Genomic DNA, 15,095 nt, shown 5'->3' with positions numbered 1-15,095 from the left:
GCAGTGGTACGTTCCAGTGAGAGAGGGAGGTTATGCAGGGTACAGGTTCAGGTCATATTTGTGTGGAGTTCTGCATTGGTATGTTCCAGTGAGACAGGGAGGTTATGGAGGGTACAGGTTCAGGGCATATTTGTGTGGAGTTCTGCATTGGTACGTTCCAGTGAGACAGGGTGTTTATGGAGGTGTACAGGTTCAGGGCATATTTGTGTGGAGTTCTGTATTGGTACGCTCCAGTGAGACAGGGAGGTTATGGAGGGTACAGGTTCAGGGTATATTTTTGTGGAATTCTGCAGTGGGACGTTCCAATGAGACAGGGAGAATATGGACGGGTACATGTTCAGGGCATATTTGTGTGGAGTTCTGCAGTGGTACGTTCCAGTGAGACAGGGAGAATATAGAAGGGTACATGTTCAGGGCATATTAGTGTGGAGTTCTGCATTGGTACGTTCCAGTGAGACAGAGCGGTTATGGAGGGGTACAGGTTCAGGGCATATTTGTGTGGTGTTCTGCAGTGGTACGTTCGAGTGAGACAAGGAGGTTATGCAGGGTACAGGTTCAGGGCATATTTGTGTGGAGTTCTGCAGTGGTACGTTCCAGTGAGACAGGGAGGTTATGGACGGGTACAGTTTCAGGGCATATTTGTGTGGAGTTCCGCAATGGTACGTTCCAGTGAGACAGGGAGGTTATGCAGGGTACAGGTTCAGGGCATATTTGAGTGGAGTTCGGCATTGGTGCGTTCCAGTGAGACAGAGAGGTTATGGACGGGTACAGTTTCAGGGCATATTTGTGTGGAGTTCTGCATTGGTACGTTCCAGTGAGACAAGGTGGTTATGGAGGGGTACAGGTTCAGGGCATATTTGAGTGGAGATCGGCATTGGTGCGTTCCAGTGAGACAGGGAGTTTATGCAGGGTACCGGTTCAGGGCATATTTGTGTGGAGTTCTGCAGTGGTACGTTCCAGTGAGAGAGGGAGGTTATGGATGGGTACAGTTTCAGGGCATATTTGTGTGTAGTTCCGCATTGGTACTTTCCAGTCAGACAGGGAGTTTATGGAGTGTACAGGTTTATGGCAAATTTGAGTGGAGTTCTGCAGTGGGGTGTTCCAGTGAGACAGGGAGGTTATGGACGGGTACAGGTTCAGGGCATATTTGTGTGGAGTTCTGCATTGGTACGTTCCAGTAAGACAGGGAAGTTACGGAGGGTTACAGGTTCAGGGCATATTTGTGTGGAGTTCTGCATTGGTACATTCCAGTGAGACCGGGAGGTTATGGAGGGTACAGCATCAGGGCATATTAGTGTGGAGTTCTGCATTGGTACTTTCCAGTGAGACAGGGAGGTTATGGAGGGTACAGGTTCAATGCATATTTGTCTGGAGTTCTGCAGTGGGACGTTCCACTGAGACTGGGAGAATATGGACGGGTACATGTTCAGGGCATATTTGTGTGGAGTTCTGCATTGGTATGTTCCAGTGAGCCAGGGCGGTTATTGCGGGGTACAGGTTCAGTGCATATTTGTGTGGTGTTCTGCAGTGGTACGTTCCAGTGAGAGAGGGAGGTTATGCAGGGTACAGGTTCAGGTCATATTTGTGTGGAGTTCTGCATTGGTATGTTCCAGTGAGACAGGGAGGTTATGGAGGGTACAGGTTCAGGGCATATTTGTGTGGAGTTCTGCATTGGTACGTTCCAGTGAGACAGGGTGTTTATGGAGGTGTACAGGTTCAGGGCATATTTGTGTGGAGTTTTGTATTGGTACGCTCCAGTGAGACAGGGAGCTTATGGAGGGTACCGGTTCAGGGTATATTTTTGTGGAATTCTGCAGTGGGACGTTCCACTGAGACAGGGAGAATATGGACGGGTACATGTTCAGGGCATATTTGTGTGGAGTTCTGCAGTGGTAAGTTCCAGTGAGACAGGGAGAATATGGAAGGGTACATGTTCAGGGCATATTAGTGTGGAGTTCTGCATTGGTACGTTCCAGTGAGACAGAGCGGTTATGGAGGGGTACAGGTTCAGGGCATATTTGTGTGGTGTTCTGCAGTGGTACGTTCGAGTGAGACAAGGAGGTTATGCAGGGTACAGGTTCAGGGCATATTTGTGTGGAGTTCTGCAGTGGTACGTTCCAGTGAGACAGGGAGGTTATGGACGGGTACAGTTTCAGGGCATATTTGTGTGGAGTTCCGCAATGGTACGTTCCAGTGAGACAGGGAGGTTATGCAGGGTACAGGTTCAGGGCATATTTGAGTGGAGTTCGGCAATGGTGCGTTCCAGTGAGACAGAGAGGTTATGGACGGGTACAGTTTCAGGGCATATTTGTGTGGAGTTCTGCATTGGTACGTTCCAGTGAGACAAGGTGGTTATGGAGGGGTACAGGTTCAGGGCATATTTGAGTGGAGATCGGCATTGGTGCGTTCCAGGGAGACAGGGAGTTTATGCAGGGTACCGGTTCAGGGCATATTTGTGTGGAGTTCTGCAGTGGTACGTTCCAGTGAGACAGGGAGGTTATGGATGGGTACAGTTTCAGGGCATATTTGTGTGTAGTTCCGCATTGGTACTTTCCAGTCAGACAGGGAGTTTATGGAGTGTACAGGTTTATGGCAAATTTGAGTGGAGTTCTGCAGTGGGGCGTTCCAGTGAGACAGGGAGGATATGGACGGGTACAGGTTCAGGGCATATTTGTGTGGAGTTCTGCATTGGTACGTTCCAGTAAGACAGGGAAGTTACGGAGGGTTACAGGTTCAGGGCATATTTGTGTGGAGTTCTGCATTGGTACATTCCAGTGAGACCGGGAGGTTATGGAGGGTACAGCATCAGGGCATATTAGTGTGGAGTTCTGCATTGGTACTTTCCAGTGAGACAGGGAGGTTATGGAGGGTACAGGTTCAATGCATATTTGTCTGGAGTTCTGCAGTGGGACGTTCCACTGAGACTGGGAGAATATGGACGGGTACATGTTCAGGGCATATTTGTGTGGAGTTCTGCATTGGTATGTTCCAGTGAGCCAGGGCGGTTTTTGCGGGGTACAGGTTCAGTGCATATTTGTGTGGTGTTCTGCAGTGGTACGTTCCAGTGAGAGAGGGAGGTTATGCAGGGTACAGGTTCAGGTCATATTTGTGTGGAGTTCTGCATTGGTATGTTCCAGTGAGACAGGGAGGTTATGGAGGGTACAGGTTCAGGGCATATTTGTGTGGAGTTCTGCATTGGTACGTTCCAGTGAGACAGGGTGTTTATGGAGGTGTACAGGTTCAGGGCATATTTGTGTGGAGTTTTGTATTGGTACGCTCCAGTGAGACAGGGAGGTTATGGAGGGTACAGGTTCAGGGTATATTTTTGTGGTATTCTGCAGTGGGACGTTCCACTGAGACAGGGAGAATATGGACGGGTACATGTTCAGGGCATATTTGTGTGGAGTTCTGCAGTGGTACGTTCCAGTGAGACGGGGAGAATATGGACGGGTACATGTTCAGGGCATATTAGTGTGGAGTTCTGCATTGGTACGTTCCAGTGAGACAGAGCGGTTATGGAGGGGTACAGGTTCAGGGCATATTTGTGTGGTGTTCTGCAGTGGTACGTTCGAGTGAGACAAGGAGGTTATGCAGGGTACAGGTTCAGGGCATATTTGTGTGGAGTTCTGCAGTGGTACGTTCCAGTGAGACAGGGAGGTTATGGACGGGTAAAGTTTCAGGGCATATTTGTGTGGAGTTCCGCAATGGTACGTTCCAGTGAGACAGGGAGGTTATGCAGGGTACAGGTTCAGGGCATATTTGAGTGGAGTTCGGCAATGGTGCGTTCCAGTGAGACAGAGAGGTTATGGACGGGTACAGTTTCAGGGCATATTTGTGTGGAGTTCTGCATTGGTACGTTCCAGTGAGACAAGGTGGTTATGGAGGGGTACAGGTTCAGGGCATATTTGTGTGGAGTTCTGCAGTGGTACGTTCCAGTGAGACAGGGAGAATATGGACGGGTACATGTTCAGGGCATATTAGTGTGGAGATCGGCATTGGTGCGTTCCAGGGAGACAGGGAGTTTATGCAGGGTACCGGTTCAGGGCATATTTGTGTGGAGTTCTGCAGTGGTACGTTCCAGTGAGACAGGGAGGTTATGGATGGGTACAGTTTCAAGGCATATTTGTGTGTAGTTCCGCATTGGTACTTTCCAGTCAGACAGGGAGGTTATGGATGGGTACAGTTTCAGGGCATATTTGTGTGTAGTTCCGCATTGGTACTTTCCAGTCAGACAGGGAGTTTATGGAGGGTACAGGTTTATGGCAAATTTGATTGGAGTTCTGCAGTGGGGCGTTCCAGTGAGACAGGGAGGTTATGGACGGGTACAGGTTCAGGGCGTATTTGTGTGGAGTTCTGCATTGGTACGTTCCAGTGAGACAGGGAAGTTATGGAGGGTTACAGGTTCAGGGCATATTTGTGTGGAGTTCTGCATTGGTACATTCCAGTGAGACCGGGAGGTTATGGAGGGTACAGCATCAGGGCATATTAGTGTGGAGTTCTGCATTGGTACTTTCCAGTGAGACAGGGAGGTTATGGAGGGTACAGGTTCAATGCATATTTGTCTGGAGTTCTGCAGTGGGACGTTCCACTGAGACTGGGAGAATATGGACGGGTACATGTTCAGGGCATATTTGTGTGGAGTTCTGCATTGGTATGTTCCAGTGAGCCAGGGCGGTTATTGCGGGGTACAGGTTCAGTGCATATTTGTGTGTTGTTCTGCAGTGGTACGTTCCAGTGAGAGAGGGAGGTTATGCAGGGTACAGGTTCAGGTCATATTTGTGTGGAGTTCTGCATTGGTATGTTCCAGTGAGACAGGGAGGTTATGGAGGGTACAGGTTCAGGGCATATTTGTGTGGAGTTCTGCATTGGTACGTTCCAGTGAGACAGGGTGTTTATGGAGGTGTACAGGTTCAGGGCATATTTGTGTGGAGTTTTGTATTGGTACGCTCCAGTGAGACAGGGAGCTTATGGAGGGTACAGGTTCAGGGTATATTTTTGTGGAATTCTGCAGTGGGACGTTCCACTGAGACAGGGAGAATATGGACGGGTACATGTTCAGGGCATATTTGTGTGGAGTTCTGCAGTGGTAAGTTCCAGTGAGACAGGGAGAATATGGAAGGGTACATGTTCAGGGCATATTAGTGTGGAGTTCTGCATTGGTACGTTCCAGTGAGACAGAGCGGTTATGGAGGGGTACAGGTTCAGGGCATATTTGTGTGGTGTTCTGCAGTGGTACGTTCGAGTGAGACAAGGAGGTTATGCAGGGTACAGGTTCAGGGCATATTTGTGTGGAGTTCTGCAGTGGTACGTTCCAGTGAGACAGGGAGGTTATGGACGGGTACAGTTTCAGGGCATATTTGTGTGGAGTTCCGCAATGGTACGTTCCAGTGAGACAGGGAGGTTATGCAGGGTACAGGTTCAGGGCATATTTGAGTGGAGTTCGGCAATGGTGCGTTCCAGTGAGACAGAGAGGTTATGGACGGGTACAGTTTCAGGGCATATTTGTGTGGAGTTCTGCATTGGTACGTTCCAGTGAGACAGAGAGGTTATGGACGGGTACAGGTTCAATGCATATTTGTGTGGAGTTCTGCAGTGGGACGTTCCACTGAGACTGGGAGAATATGGACGGGTACATGTTCAGGGCATATTTGTGTGGAGTTCTGCATTGGTATGATCCAGTGAGCCAGGGCGGTTATTGCGGGGTACAGGTTCAGTGCATATTTGTGTGGTGTTCTGCAGTGGTACGTTCCAGTGAGAGAGGGAGGTTATGCAGGGTACAGGTTCAGGTCATATTTGTGTGGAGTTCTGCATTGGTATGTTCCAGTGAGACAGGGATGTTATGGAGGGTACAGGTTCAGGGCATATTTGTGTGGAGTTCTGCATTGGTACGTTCCAGTGAGACAGGGTGTTTATGGAGGTGTACAGGTTCAGGGCATATTTGTGTGGAGTTCTGTATTGGTACGCTCCAGTGAGACAGGGAGGTTATGGAGGGTACAGGTTCAGGGTATATTTTTGTGGAATTCTGCAGTGGGACGTTCCAATGAGACAGGGAGAATATGGACGGGTACATGTTCAGGGCATATTTGTGTGGAGTTCTGCAGTGGTACGTTCCAGTGAGACAGGGAGAATATGGAAGGGTACATGTTCAGGGCATATTAGTGTGGAGTTCTGCATTGGTACGTTCCAGTGAGACAGAGCGGTTATGGAGGGGTACAGGTTCAGGGCATATTTGTGTGGTGTTCTGCAGTGGTACGTTCGAGTGAGACAAGGAGGTTATGCAGGGTACAGGTTCAGGGCATATTTGTGTGGAGTTCTGCAGTGGTACGTTCCAGTGAGACAGGGAGGTTATGGACGGGTACAGTTTCAGGGCATATTTGTGTGGAGTTCCGCAATGGTACGTTGCAGTGAGACAGGGAGGTTATGCAGGGTACAGGGTCAGGGCATATTTGAGTGGAGTTCGGCATTGGTGCGTTCCAGTGAGACAGAGAGGTTATGGACGGGTACAGTTTCAGGGCATATTTGTGTGGAGTTCTGCATTGGTACGTTCCAGTGAGACAAGGTGGTTATGGAGGGGTACAGGTTCAGGGCATATTTGAGTGGAGATCGGCATTGGTGCGTTCCAGTGAGACAGGGAGTTTATGCAGGGTACCGGTTCAGGGCATATTTGTGTGGAGTTCTGCAGTGGTACGTTCCAGTGAGACAGGGAGGTTATGGATGGGTACAGTTTCAGGGCATATTTGTGTGTAGTTCCGCATTGGTACTTTCCAGTCAGACAGGGAGTTTATGGAGTGTACAGGTTTATGGCAAATTTGAGTGGAGTTCTGCAGTGGGGCGTTCCAGTGAGACAGGGAGGTTATGGACGGGTACAGGTTCAGGGCATATTTGTGTGGAGTTCTGCATTGGTACGTTCCAGTAAGACAGGGAAGTTACGGAGGGTTACAGGTTCAGGGCATATTTGTGTGGAGTTCTGCATTGGTACATTCCAGTGAGACCGGGAGGTTATGGAGGGTACAGCATCAGGGCATATTAGTGTGGAGTTCTGCATTGGTACTTTCCAGTGAGACAGGGAGGTTATGGAGGGTACAGGTTCAATGCATATTTGTCTGGAGTTCTGCAGTGGGACGTTCCACTGAGACTGGGAGAATATGGACGGGTACATGTTCAGGGCATATTTGTGTGGAGTTCTGCATTGGTATGTTCCAGTGAGCCAGGGCGGTTATTGCGGGGTACAGGTTCAGTGCATGTTTGTGTGGTGTTCTGCAGTGGTACGTTCCAGTGAGAGAGGGAGGTTATGCAGGGTACAGGTTCAGGTCATATTTGTGTGGAGTTCTGCATTGGTATGTTCCAGTGAGACAGGGAGGTTATGGAGGGTACAGGTTCAGGGCATATTTGTGTGGAGTTCTGCATTGGTACGTTCCAGTGAGACAGGGTGTTTATGGAGGTGTACAGGTTCAGGGCATATTTGTGTGGAGTTTTGTATTGGTACGCTCCAGTGAGACAGGGAGCTTATGGAGGGTACAGGTTCAGGGTATATTTTTGTGGAATTCTGCAGTGGGACGTTCCACTGAGACAGGGAGAATATGGACGGGTACATGTTCAGGGCATATTTGTGTGGAGTTCTGCAGTGGTAAGTTCCAGTGAGACAGGGAGAATATGGAAGGGTACATGTTCAGGGCATATTAGTGTGGAGTTCTGCATTGGTACGTTCCAGTGAGACAGAGCGGTTATGGAGGGGTACAGGTTCAGGGCATATTTGTGTGGTGTTCTGCAGTGGTACGTTCGAGTGAGACAAGGAGGTTATGCAGGGTACAGGTTCAGGGCATATTTGTGTGGAGTTCTGCAGTGGTACGTTCCAGTGAGACAGGGAGGTTATGGACGGGTACAGTTTCAGGGCATATTTGTGTGGAGTTCCGCAATGGTACGTTCCAGTGAGACAGGGAGGTTATGCAGGGTACATGTTCAGGGCATATTTGAGTGGAGTTCGGCAATGGTGCGTTCCAGTGAGACAGAGAGGTTATGGACGGGTACAGTTTCAGGGCATATTTGTGTGGAGTTCTGCATTGGTACGTTCCAGTGAGACAAGGTGGTTATGGAGGGGTACAGGTTCAGGGCATATTTGAGTGGAGATCGGCATTGGTGCGTTCCAGGGAGACAGGGAGTTTATGCAGGGTACCGGTTCAGGGCATATTTGTGTGGAGTTCTGCAGTGGAACGTTCCAGTGAGACTGGGAGGTTATGGATGGGTACAGTTTCAGGGCATATTTGTGTGTAGTTCCGCATTGGTACTTTCCAGTCTGACAGGGAGTTTATGGAGTGTACAGGTTTATGGCAAATTTGAGTGGAGTTCTGCAGTGGGGCGTTCCAGTGAGACAGGGAGGATATGGACGGGTACAGGTTCAGGGCATATTTGTGTGGAGTTCTGCATTGGTACGTTCCAGTAAGACAGGGAAGTTACGGAGGGTTACAGGTTCAGGGCATATTTGTGTGGAGTTCTGCATTGGTACATTCCAGTGAGACCGGGAGGTTATGGAGGGTACAGCATCAGGGCATATTAGTGTGGAGTTCTGCATTGGTACTTTCCAGTGAGACAGGGAGGTTATGGAGGGTACAGGTTCAATGCATATTTGTCTGGAGTTCTGCAGTGGGACGTTCCACTGAGACTGGGAGAATATGGACGGGTACATGTTCAGGGCATATTTGTGTGGAGTTCTGCATTGGTATGTTCCAGTGAGCCAGGGCGGTTTTTGCGGGGTACAGGTTCAGTGCATATTTGTGTGGTGTTCTGCAGTGGTACGTTCCAGTGAGAGAGGGAGGTTATGCAGGGTACAGGTTCAGGTCATATTTGTGTGGAGTTCTGCATTGGTATGTTCCAGTGAGACAGGGAGGTTATGGAGGGTACAGGTTCAGGGCATATTTGTGTGGAGTTCTGCATTGGTACGTTCCAGTGAGACAGGGAGGTTATGGAGGGTACAGGTTCAGGGTATATTTTTGTGGAATTCTGCAGTGGGACGTTCCACTGAGACAGGGAGAATATGGACGGGTACATGTTCAGGGCATATTTGTGTGGAGTTCTGCAGTGGTACGTTCCAGTGAGACGGGGAGAATATGGACGGGTACATGTTCAGGGCATATTAGTGTGGAGTTCTGCATTGGTATGTTCCAGTGAGACAGAGCGGTTATGGAGGGGTACAGGTTCAGGGCATATTTGTGTGGTGTTCTGCAGTGGTACGTTCGAGTGAGACAAGGAGGTTATGCAGGGTACAGGTTCAGGGCATATTTGTGTGGAGTTCTGCAGTGGTACGTTCCAGTGAGACAGGGAGGTTATGGACGGGTACAGTTTCAGGGCATATTTGTGTGGAGTTCCGCAATGGTACGTTCCAGTGAGACAGGGAGGTTATGCAGGGTACAGGTTCAGGGCATATTTGAGTGGAGTTCGGCAATGGTGCGTTCCAGTGAGACAGAGAGGTTATGGACGGGTACAGTTTCAGGGCATATTTGTGTGGAGTTCTGCATTGGTACGTTCCAGTGAGACAAGGTGGTTATGGAGGGGTACAGGTTCAGGGCATATTTGTGTGGAGTTCTGCAGTGGTACGTTCCAGTGAGACAGGGAGAATATGGACGGGTACATGTTCAGGGCATATTAGTGTGGAGATCGGCATTGGTGCGTTCCAGGGAGACAGGGAGTTTATGCAGGGTACCGGTTCAGGGCATATTTGTGTGGAGTTCTGCAGTGGTACGTTCCAGTGAGACAGGGAGGTTATGGATGGGTACAGTTTCAAGGCATATTTGTGTGTAGTTCCGCATTGGTACTTTCCAGTCTGACAGGGAGGTTATGGATGGGTACAGTTTCAGGGCATATTTGTGTGTAGTTCCGCATTGGTACTTTCCAGTCAGACAGGGAGTTTATGGAGGGTACAGGTTTATGGCAAATTTGCTTGGAGTTCTGCAGTGGGGCGTTCCAGTGAGACAGGGAGGTTATGGACGGGTACAGGTTCAGGGCGTATTTGTGTGGAGTTCTGCATTGGTACGTTCCAGTGAGACAGGGAAGTTATGGAGGGTTACAGGTTCAGGGCATATTTGTGTGGAGTTCTGCATTGGTTCATTCCAGTGAGACCGGGAGGTTATGGAGGGTACAGCATCAGGGCATATTTGTTTGGAGTTCTGCATTGGTACTTTCCAGTGAGACAGGGAGGTTATGGAGGGTACAGGTTCAATGCATATTTGTGTGGAGTTCTGCAGTGGGACGTTCCACTGAGACTGGGAGAATATGGACGGGTACATGTTCAGGGCATATTTGTGTGGAGTTCTGCATTGGTATGATCCAGTGAGCCAGGGCGGTTATTGCGGGGTACAGGTTCAGTGCATATTTGTGTGGTGTTCTGCAGTGGTACGTTCCAGTGAGAGAGGGAGGTTATGCAGGGTACAGGTTCAGGTCATATTTGTGTGGAGTTCTGCATTGGTATGTTCCAGTGAGACAGGGATGTTATGGAGGGTACAGGTTCAGGGCATATTTGTGTGGAGTTCTGCATTGGTACGTTCCAGTGAGACAGGGTGTTTATGGAGGTGTACAGGTTCAGGGCATATTTGTGTGGAGTTCTGTATTGGTACGCTCCAGTGAGACAGGGAGGTTATGGAGGGTACAGGTTCAGGGTATATTTTTGTGGAATTCTGCAGTGGGACGTTCCAATGAGACAGGGAGAATATGGACGGGTACATGTTCAGGGCATATTTGTGTGGAGTTCTGCAGTGGTACGTTCCAGTGAGACAGGGAGAATATGGAAGGGTACATGTTCAGGGCATATTAGTGTGGAGTTCTGCATTGGTACGTTCCAGTGAGACAGAGCGGTTATGGAGGGGTACAGGTTCAGGGCATATTTGTGTGGTGTTCTGCAGTGGTACGTTCGAGTGAGACAAGGAGGTTATGCAGGGTACAGGTTCAGGGCATATTTGTGTGGAGTTCTGCAGTGGTACGTTCCAGTGAGACAGGGAGGTTATGGACGGGTACAGTTTCAGGGCATATTTGTGTGGAGTTCCGCAATGGTACGTTGCAGTGAGACAGGGAGGTTATGCAGGGTACAGGGTCAGGGCATATTTGAGTGGAGTTCGGCATTGGTGCGTTCCAGTGAGACAGAGAGGTTATGGACGGGTACAGTTTCAGGGCATATTTGTGTGGAGTTCTGCATTGGTACGTTCCAGTGAGACAAGGTGGTTATGGAGGGGTACAGGTTCAGGGCATATTTGAGTGGAGATCGGCATTGGTGCGTTCCAGTGAGACAGGGAGTTTATGCAGGGTACCGGTTCAGGGCATATTTGTGTGGAGTTCTGCAGTGGTACGTTCCAGTGAGACAGGGAGGTTATGGATGGGTACAGTTTCAGGGCATATTTGTGTGTAGTTCCGCATTGGTACTTTCCAGTCAGACAGGGAGTTTATGGAGTGTACAGGTTTATGGCAAATTTGAGTGGAGTTCTGCAGTGGGGCGTTCCAGTGAGACAGGGAGGTTATGGACGGGTACAGGTTCAGGGCATATTTGTGTGGAGTTCTGCATTGGTACGTTCCAGTAAGACAGGGAAGTTACGGAGGGTTACAGGTTCAGGGCATATTTGTGTGGAGTTCTGCATTGGTACATTCCAGTGAGACCGGGAGGTTATGGAGGGTACAGCATCAGGGCATATTAGTGTGGAGTTCTGCATTGGTACTTTCCAGTGAGACAGGGAGGTTATGGAGGGTACAGGTTCAATGCATATTTGTCTGGAGTTCTGCAGTGGGACGTTCCACTGAGACTGGGAGAATATGGACGGGTACATGTTCAGGGCATATTTGTGTGGAGTTCTGCATTGGTATGTTCCAGTGAGCCAGGGCGGTTATTGCGGGGTACAGGTTCAGTGCATATTTGTGTGGTGTTCTGCAGTGGTACGTTCCAGTGAGAGAGGGAGGTTATGCAGGGTACAGGTTCAGGTCATATTTGTGTGGAGTTCTGCATTGGTATGTTCCAGTGAGACAGGGAGGTTATGGAGGGTACAGGTTCAGGGCATATTTGTGTGGAGTTCTGCATTGGTACGTTCCAGTGAGACAGGGTGTTTATGGAGGTGTACAGGTTCAGGGCATATTTGTGTGGAGTTTTGTATTGGTACGCTCCAGTGAGACAGGGAGGTTATGGAGGGTACAGGTTCAGGGTATATTTTTGTGGAATTCTGCAGTGGGACGTTCCACTGAGACAGAGCGGTTATGGAGGGGTACAGGTTCAGGGCATATTTGTGTGGTGTTCTGCAGTGGTACGTTCGAGTGAGACAAGGAGGTTATGCAGGGTACAGGTTCAGGGCATATTTGTGTGGAGGTCTGCAGTGGTACGTTCCAGTGAGACAGGGAGGTTATGGACGGGTACAGTTTCAGGGCATATTTGTGTGGAGATCCGCAATGGTACGTTCCAGTGAGACAGGGAGGTTATGCAGGGTACAGGTTCAGGGCATATTTGAGTGGAGTTCGGCAATGGTGCGTTCCAGTGAGACAGAGAGGTTATGGACGGGTACAGTTTCAGGGCATATTTGTGTGGAGTTCTGCATTGGTACGTTCCAGTGAGACAGGGTGGTTATGGAGGGTACAGGTTCAGGGCATATTTGTGTGGTGTTCTGCAATGGTACGTTCCACTGAGACAGGGAGGTTATGCAGGGTACAGGTTCAGGCATATTTGAGTGGAGTTCGGCATTGGTGCGTTCCAGTGAGACAGGGAGGTTATGGACGGGTATAGTTTCAGGGCATATTTGTGTAGTTCTGCATTGGTACGTTCCACTGAGACAGGGAGGTTATGCAGGGTACAGGTTCAGGGGTTATTTGTGTGGAATTCTGCAGTGGTACGTTCCATTGAGATAGGGAGTTTATGGACGGGTACAGTTTCAGGGCATACTTGTGTGGAGTTCTGCATTGGTACTTTCCAGTGAGTCAGGGTGGTTATGGAGGGGTACAGGTTCAGGGGATATTTGTCTGGTGTTCTGCAATGGTACGTTCCAGTGAGACAGGGAGGTTATGCAGGGTACAGGTTCAGGGCATATTTGAGTGGAGATCGGCATTGGTGCGTTCCAGGGAGACAGGGAGGTTATGCAGGGTACAGGTTCAGGGCATATTTGTGTGGAGTTCTGCAGTTTCTACGTTCCAGTGAGACCGGGTGGTTATGGATGGGTACAGTTTCAGGGCATATTTGTGTGTAGTTCCGCATTGGTACTTTCCAGTCAGACAGGGAGATAATGGAGGGTACAGGTTTATGGCAAATTTGTGTGGAGTTCTGCAGTGGGACGTTCCAGTGAGACAGGGAGGTTATGGATGGGTACAGTTTCAGGGCATATTTGTGTGGAGTTCTGCAATGGTACGTTCCACTGAGACTGGGAGAATATGGACGGGTACATGTTCAGGGCATATTTGTGTGGAGTTCTGCATTGGTACGTTCCAGTGAGACAGGGAGGTTATGGACGGGTACAGTTTCAGGGCATATTTGTGTGGAGTTCTGCAATGGTACGTTCCACTGAGACTGGGAGAATTTGGACGGGTACAGTTTCAGGGCATATTTGTGTGGAGTTCTGCAGTGGTATGTTCCAGTGAGCCAGGGCGGTTATTGCGGGGTACAGGTTCAGTGCATATTTGTGTGGTGTTCTGCAGTGGTACGTTCCAGTGAGACAGGGTGGTTATGGAGGGGTACAGGTTCAGTGCATATTTGTGTGGTGTTCTGCAGTGGTACGTTCCAGTGAGAGAGGGAGGTTATGCAGGGTACAGGTTCAGGTCATATTTGTGTGGAGTTCTGCATTGGTATGTTCAGTGAGACAGGGAGGTTATGGAGGGTACAGGTTTATGGCAAATTTGTGTGGAGTTCTGCAGTGGGACGTTCCAGTGAGACAGGGAGGTTATGGACGGGTACAGGTTCAGAGCATATTTGTGTGGAGTTCTGCATTGGTACGTTCCAGTGAGACAGGGAAGTTATGGAGGGGTACAGGTTCAGGGCATATTTGTGTGGAGTTCTGCATTGGTACATCCAGTGAGACCGGGAGGTTATGGAGGGTACAGCATCAGGGCATATTTTTGTTGAGTTCTGCAGTGGTACGTTCCAGTGAGACAGGGAGGCAATGGACGGGTACAGGTTCAGGGCATATTTGTTTGAAGTTCTGCATTGGTACCTTCCAGTGAGCCAGGGCGGTTATTGCGGGGTACAGGTTCAGTGCATATTTGTGTGGTGTTCTGCAGTGGTACGTTCCAGTGAGAGAGGGAGGTTATGCAGGGTACAGGTTCAGGTCATATTTGTGTGGAGTTCTGCATTGGTATGTTCAGTGAGACAGGGAGGTTATGGAGGGTACAGGTTCAGGGCATATTTGTGTGGAGTTCTGCAGTTTCTACGTTCCAGTGAGACCGGGTGGTTATGGATTGGTACAGTTTCAGGGCATATTTGTGTGTAGTTCCGCATTGGTACTTTCCAGTCAGACAGGGAGTTTATGGAGGGTACAGGTGTATGGCAAATTTGTGTGGAGTTCTGCAGTGGGACATTCCAGTGAGACAGGGAGTTTATGGACGGGTACAGGTTCAGAGCATATTTGTGTGGAGTTCTGCATTGGTACGTTCCAGTGAGATAGGGAAGTTATGGAGGGGTACAGGTTCAGGGCATATTTGTGTGGAGTTCTGCATTGGTACATTCCAGTGAGACCGGGAGGTTATGGAGGGTACAGCATCAGGGCATATTTTTGTTGAGTTCTGCAGTGGTACGTTCCAGTGAGACAGGGAGGCAATGGACGGGTACAGGTTCAGGGCATATTTGTTTGAAGTTCTGCATTGGTACTTTCCAGTGAGACAGGGAGGTTATGGAGGGTACAGGTTCAATGCAGATTTGTGTGGAGTTCTGCAGTGGGACGTTCCACTGAGACTGGGAGAATATGGACGGGTACATGTTCAGGGCATATTTGTGTGGAGTTCTGCATTGGTACGTTCCAGTGAGACAGGGAGGTTATGGACGGGTACAGTTTCAGGGCATATTTGTGTGGAGTTCTGCAATGGCACGTTCCACTGAGACTGGGAGAATATGGACGGGTACAGTTTCAGGGCATATTTGTGTGGAGTTCTGC

This window comes from Hemitrygon akajei, unplaced genomic scaffold (assembly GCF_048418815.1).
Source record: "Hemitrygon akajei unplaced genomic scaffold, sHemAka1.3 Scf000135, whole genome shotgun sequence".
NCBI classification, from domain to species: Eukaryota; Metazoa; Chordata; class Chondrichthyes; order Myliobatiformes; family Dasyatidae; genus Hemitrygon; species Hemitrygon akajei.
This window is presented reverse-complemented; position numbering follows the sequence as displayed.